General features: G+C 50.8%; 1 pseudogene; it reads left to right on the top strand.

Annotated features, from left to right (window-relative positions):
- Positions 1-3257: 3257 nt before the first annotated feature.
- LOC108635548 lies at positions 3258-5470 on the top strand (annotated as a pseudogene).
- The last annotated feature ends 974 nt before the right edge of the window (positions 5471-6444 follow it).

Here is a 6444-nt window from a genome sequence, read left to right as displayed (position 1 = left end):
CCAAATCAAGAAACAACTGGGAACCCTGAAAACTCTCTTGTGTCTCTCCCAATCACCGCACTCCAAAGATAACTAGGATATCTGACTTTCAACACATAGATTAGTTTTGTCTCTTTTGGACCTTTACATGAACGGAATCATACAGTATACGTCTCTGTGTCTAGCTTACATTACTTAACATTATACTTAATGAGACATATCTATGTTTTCCATGCAGCAATAGCTTGTTCGTTCTTGGGCTACAGTTCAAAATCTTTCTTCAGTGTAAATCTTGGCAAATTCATGTTTAAGAAGTAGATTGGAGATGCCCAGCTGGAGTTTTTATCAAGTTCAATTTTCAGTTGACTTTCCATGTTTCAGTGAAGACAGTTTCTGCCTCTTTTTTTGGACCACTATTTCACAAGTCCTGACATGCAGAAAATCTTCCTGACAGTCTGAATGTTCCTTCCCAAGAATGCTTTTTATATTATCTAAATACTCTCCCTGGGACCATTATATTTTTCCAATGATAGAAGACTATTATTGTTCCCTCTTAGTCATCTTTTTGGCACTAGTGCCTTTCTTCTTGCTTTCGTATAACAACGTCTGAATGTCTTTCTACCTTCTGCAATCATTTTGATGTTTAGGGTCCAAACCCATCTGCAAAATTCCGAGGACCATGTCCAGCCAATGGACACACACTGGGTTGTAAACAATTTTCATCTAAGAGAAGAATTTGTTTTTCTATTTTCAATTTCTATATTTTTTATTTATTTTACTTTACAATATTGTATCGGTTTTTCCAAACATAAACACGAATCCTCACAGCATTGGATCACACACAGGCCCATCACAGTCCCTGGGGGCCGATGGAGGCTCGGGCATCTCTTTGGCCTTTTCCTGCTAAAGGGAGATAGCACTTGGAAGCACAGGTAGACAGGTGCACATCGAAAGCTACACAGATAGAAAGAACAGGGGGCCTCATTCAGAATGTTGTGGGCCCTAAGGGGTGGAAGGCTAGCAAAAGGGACACGAATATGACCAGGAATGACCTAGATAGGTGCACACCAAGAAGACAGTTGTCCAAGTCAGCTGAGCCCAGACGTCCTTGTTTTCTAGTCCCCAAAAGGGTTGCACAGACAATGGATCAGAATAGCCTGACTGGTACTGGGAAGCTGCCCAAGGTGATGGGAGAATGCAGAACGCAGGTGCCTGTCACTCAGCTGTCCAGGGCGACCGTTTCCAACCTGCCCCATTCTCTGCAGATCGGTCCCTGTCAGGAGCAAATGCCAACATTTTGCAGCCTTTGAGGCTAAATCACAGAGTTAGAAGTGCAACCTGACATGATCAATGAGCATGTGAAAGAAAATAACCAGGACAAAGAAACTCGGGTGGTTACCAAAACTCATGTTCCTGGAGAAGAAAGCTTGTACTTCTGTATATCTGCAAGTTTCCTGTCAGGGATATTAGTGTGGACACACGCATGTGTGTGCATATGTGATCCAAAATCGCCTGACAGTACACTTGTGAATATGAAGTGTTGGAACTGACCGAGCCAGGCGATGGAAGTCGGATAGCGAAAACATGAAAGCTATAGGGAAAGGTACATACTCAGGCCATGAGAAGCACTGGAGCCGGGGTACCAATGCCTGTTATCTCACTGAGTGAGCAGTTTCTAAGTGGAATCACAGTGGTGCACCCAGGAAGCCTGGCAGAAAGGAGAGGCAGGAAGAAATTGACTGGGGGCCACCAGTGAGAGTGCAGAGGATCCAAGACAGAGAAGAGGCTATAATCCTAGACACAGAAGCCACAGTGGGTGACCCCACAGCCCCTTGGACATGCAGCTACAAAGGCCTTTCCATCCTTCTCGAACACTGGGCATTCTTTCCCTGACCGTACCACGAGCATGAGCAACACTTGCCATTTATGTGAGGTTTCAGAAATGGACAAGCACGGCAGCATAGGCACTTGCTACCTGCATAGTCTTCCAGTCTGAAACACCACTTTTGTACTCTTTGCAGAAAGCATATATAGGGGGGCAGGACTATAGGATGGATGGCTTAGATTGCTCCTGTTGCTGCTCCCAGCCCCACAGGATTGGGTAACTGGGCAGGCTGGTACGTGTTCTCAGATGGAGAGCAAAACCACTTGAAAGGGCCTCGATAGGGTAAATGGGCAGACGTACATGTCTCCCGCACCAGTGAGTCACAGAGCTTAACAGGGAGTTGTCCTTAGCCACTCACTGGCAGGAATTTGAACAAGGTTCAGGGAGCTTCCTCATGCCAGCAGAGCATGCCCCATTTTTCCCTCTGTGAAAAGTGTGGCCAAGCCACCTCAGGCCTGTGCAGGTTCATGTCTGTCCAGTGAGGGAGGGAGGGTTACCCGACCCCTTCTGTGGTTCAGCAGTGACTGCCCACTGTTGGCTTTCAAGATTGAGAAAGCACTCTCAATCTAAAATATCTGGACCAAAATATCTGATCTCCCGTTGGTGCAACTCACTCAGGAGGAGAAGGGCTTGCCTTCACTCAAAGGATAAGCTTCTCCTATAAGTGCTGGTGTCCATAGAGTGGCAAATGGCAACAGCACCACTTAAAGAGAAGGAGACACACAGACACCAGCCCTGGTACACACAAGGAAGGATTGCTCCAAACAGTGCTATGCCAAAGCAGAGACAAAGAGACAGAGAGCTCTATGCCCTAAGGTCCTGGTGTCCCTGAACAAGAGATCAACGTGGCAAACGGTGGGCTTTTTCCCTACTCCCCTAGCATTTGGCCAGCAACAGTCTGTCTGTCCCGTGGAGAAAAGTGTTCAGCCACGTGGCACCCCTGTGTATCCTTTGGATACTCAGGGAGAGCTCCCAGTTATTGAAGGTCCTGTGGGACACAGGAGTGTGCTGTTTGGATTGTGGATCAGCAATCCGTGGTTGGAATTTCCAGAACCAGACCAATGACAGCGCCTGAGGTAGCGGCAGATGCAAAACCTGCTAGCTCTCTGGAGCAGAGTCTGGCCACGCAGTGGAGCAGATCCCAGGAACCACGGAAGATGCCTTCCGGTCTAGGGGCGTGTCCATCGTTTACATTCCACCCCCCTCTCGGCCATTGATCTAGATCTGGGTCAGCTGCCTGTGTGTGGCTCACAGCCTAGAGCCCCGCCTGTATGGCTGATGTCCCAGGGCCCATTCACCCTGTTCTGGGCTGCCACCATCCGTTTCTATAGTTCAGCCGACACCACACCCACATGAGCCATAGCCTCTGAACCATGCCCCACACTCCCCACAGCAAAAACGCTAGTGGGCCCCACAGGATTACTGCACCCTGGGCTGCCATTGCTCACCACTTGCTGTGATACTATTAAGTCCTGTCCTTTAGCATCTGACCCAGGCTGGGGTCATGGCCAGAGCCAAAAGGAGCGCGAGAGGCGGTCAGAGGAAAGCGGGAGCGTCCTGGGACCCCATACCTCCTTAGTTGTGAGCCTGGGTTCTCAGGGGGATGGGGCCCCGTGGCCGGTCCTGATAATGCTGCGCATGGCTGGGATTTTGCAGCCACCAGTGGCCACACCAGGCGAAGATGCCACCCTCTTCAGAGTGGAGGCAGGAGAGGACGGCGAGGCCCAGGTGGACGGAGTCGTGGCAGGGATCAGACGGGGTTTCTATCTGCTTACAGAGGACATCTTTGAGGATGTGGAGGTTGTGCCAGATGAGGAGCAGCAACAGGGTTCCTCGTTGGAGTTGCAGAAGACGGTGGAGGAGCAGTGCCAGGAAAGCCCTGGAGGCCCGAGTGAGCTTCCGGCCCTAGATGTGCTGCAGGCACTGGCGACCCTGCAAGGGGATCTGAGCTCTGAGCCTGAGAAAACCTGCAGGGCCTACGTTTGGTTCACGTGCAAGAGCCATGAGAGGAGGAAGCGTGACTTGGCTCAGAAGAGTGCCATCATCCAGGGCATCCCTGGCTTCTGGGCCAACGTGGTATCCTTTCTGCTACTCCCTGTGGTCCGCTGCTCAGGAGGAGGGGGAGGTGCAGAGGCAGGAGCAGGAGCAGGGGTGGAGGCAAGGGCGCAAGATGGGTGCTGGTGGACCCTGAAGGAAGTGTGGTACTGGGCAGTTGGCAGGCTCCAAAGGCACAGCTGAGTAGGGTCTGGGCAGGGCCACACCTGTACGTGTCGCAGCCATGACTTTGTGTGTCTACTTCAGGCCTGATCTGAGGAGGAACAGCCTCTAAGTCAGAAAGGACAGAGGCAGTACACCAGGGCAGCCTTTGCTGACAGATATTGTTGTAAAGATGAATGATTCCAAAGGATAACTGAGATCTGGGAGTAACACACACACACACACACACACACAACATATGTAGACATACAGTAGCCAACACTAACTCCTTTGCTTTCAGACAGGGTTTGTCACAACGACTGTAAGTCCTACCATGTAAGCAGTGACATGCCACTACCCAGCATACACAGGTCTGGGAAATAACAGCTATCAGAAACAGCCCCTGCTTGGGGAATGCAGACCACCTCAGATGCAGAACACCACCAGGAACACAGAGCCATGAGCTTTTCTGATGGTATGGCAGGGCCTGAGCTCATCAGTAGTGGCTGGGTAAGCAGAAGTGCCCAGCATCCTTGAAGATGCCTGTTCCCATGTTGTTCTTCCACCCCAGAGTAGGGCTGATGCTCCTGGCTCTTCTTGGCCCAGCATGTGGCATAAATGGCTCCTTGATCTCAAGCAGATTATGAACCACCCTCAAGTTTCTGTCATGATCAGCGACCAAGATAAAGACTTTCTCAGCTATATGATCGACTTGAATGTCAGGGAGGGAGACTGAGGTCAGGTGGGTATGGGACTTAGTGGGGTGTTGGATGATCATGTTATCCATGCTCCTATACTGTGAGAGTTTGGAGAGGCTTCGTGGAAGCTGTTAATGCCTGCCTGGGAGGCAAGCTGAGGACCCTAGAAGCTTGCACCTTTTCCCTCCTCCCTATCCTAGCAGGTACAGGTGTGAATCATCCACGGTCATGCAGCAAGCTGATCTTTTCCTTTCGGGACCACCCCTATTTCTTGAAAAGAGTGATCACTAAGGAGTATTACCTTGACATCCCTGGTAAAATATGAGTCCGGGAATGATGATTGTGGGTGTGCAGGGGTGTGGATGATCCACCTATGGGATCCACACCCATCTCCTCTCTTCCTGCAGGGTATAGGGGACATTGTTCCACTCCAGTCCATTGGTTCTGGGACTTTGAACAGGGAGCATCAACTGCAGGCTGGACACCTGGAGCCTTAACTTTCTCAACTGGTTTTCAGGTGCAACTGCCCAGAATCAGACAGGATTACTGAGGTGGTATTGTTTTGGTCCTGCATACAGTTGATGATTGTTGTTGGAGTTCTTGGCTGCTCGTGTGAGGGTTCGGATCCTGGTCAGCCCAGGGCTGAGCTTGCTCAGGAGCAAAGTGTTGCCAGCAGATTATCAGCGAAGATGAGTGGGACGGTCCCCTGTAGGCCTACCCCAGGAGAGAAGATTCTTCCATGACAGAAACACATGTGGTGAAGGGGTCTCGAGGTGGGCCATGAAGGGACAGCCCTGTACTAGCTGGGACACTGTCCTTTCCCAAACGGGGATGCTCAGCCTCATGCAAGCTGGCTGCGGAGTCTGAATTTGGGCCATGCATGTAGCAAGTGGCCTGCTGAGACTGGGGGCTTGGGGATTCAGTGTGTCTGTGAGTGAAGCAACTCCCCTCAAATCAGTTGTGATTGCAGAGTGAGAGTCCTAGGTGATACTACTAGAGGCAGGGTGAATTAAGTTTCTTTGTCAGAATCCTCCTTCCATGGGTCCTGCCAACCCCTGGCCTCCTGCTGCTCACTGAGTTTGAGATTGCCTGGGCCATACACTCCGGCCCCTTACCCTGGGAAGGCCTATCATTGCAAGGGCGTCCTCTCCGAGGTCCCAGTGCACCTGTGTGCTGACTGTGGGATCTTCTGTGAATGTCCACATCCACCACTCGATGGCTCAGCACCACCACACATGCTGCATTGGCAGCGGCTTCAGGCTACCTTGGGAAAATATGGAAGAGCTCGGGGAGGAGGCAGACAGGAAGCCACAAGGACAGGACATGGTGCCTACTGACTCCATCTCCGACATTGCAGCGACCAACCACCCTTAGACTGGGGACGCCTCGTGCTTCCTCTTATGGTTGCTCAGCACGTGCTCTCCTGTCGCCTTCATATCTACATCTTCCTTGGGCCAGACACATGCACACACACACACAGAGTGCAGACATAAACACACAGTGTATACAAACACATGCTCAGCATGGGGACACAAACACAAACAGGGAACACAGGCTCCTGAAACACCTTTGTTTCCTGTTTGGGTTTGTGTCCCCATGCTGAGCATGTGTGTGTATACACATGTGCTTGCATCAGACATGTTTGTGTGTGCGTGTGTGTGTGTGTGTGTGTGTGTGTGTCCAGCC

Source organism: Capra hircus, unplaced genomic scaffold (genome assembly GCF_001704415.2).
Source record: "Capra hircus breed San Clemente unplaced genomic scaffold, ASM170441v1, whole genome shotgun sequence".
Classification (NCBI taxonomy): Eukaryota; Metazoa; Chordata; class Mammalia; order Artiodactyla; family Bovidae; genus Capra; species Capra hircus.
The sequence above is the reverse complement of the archived record's forward strand: the minus strand, read 5'-3'. Positions and strand labels throughout refer to the sequence as shown.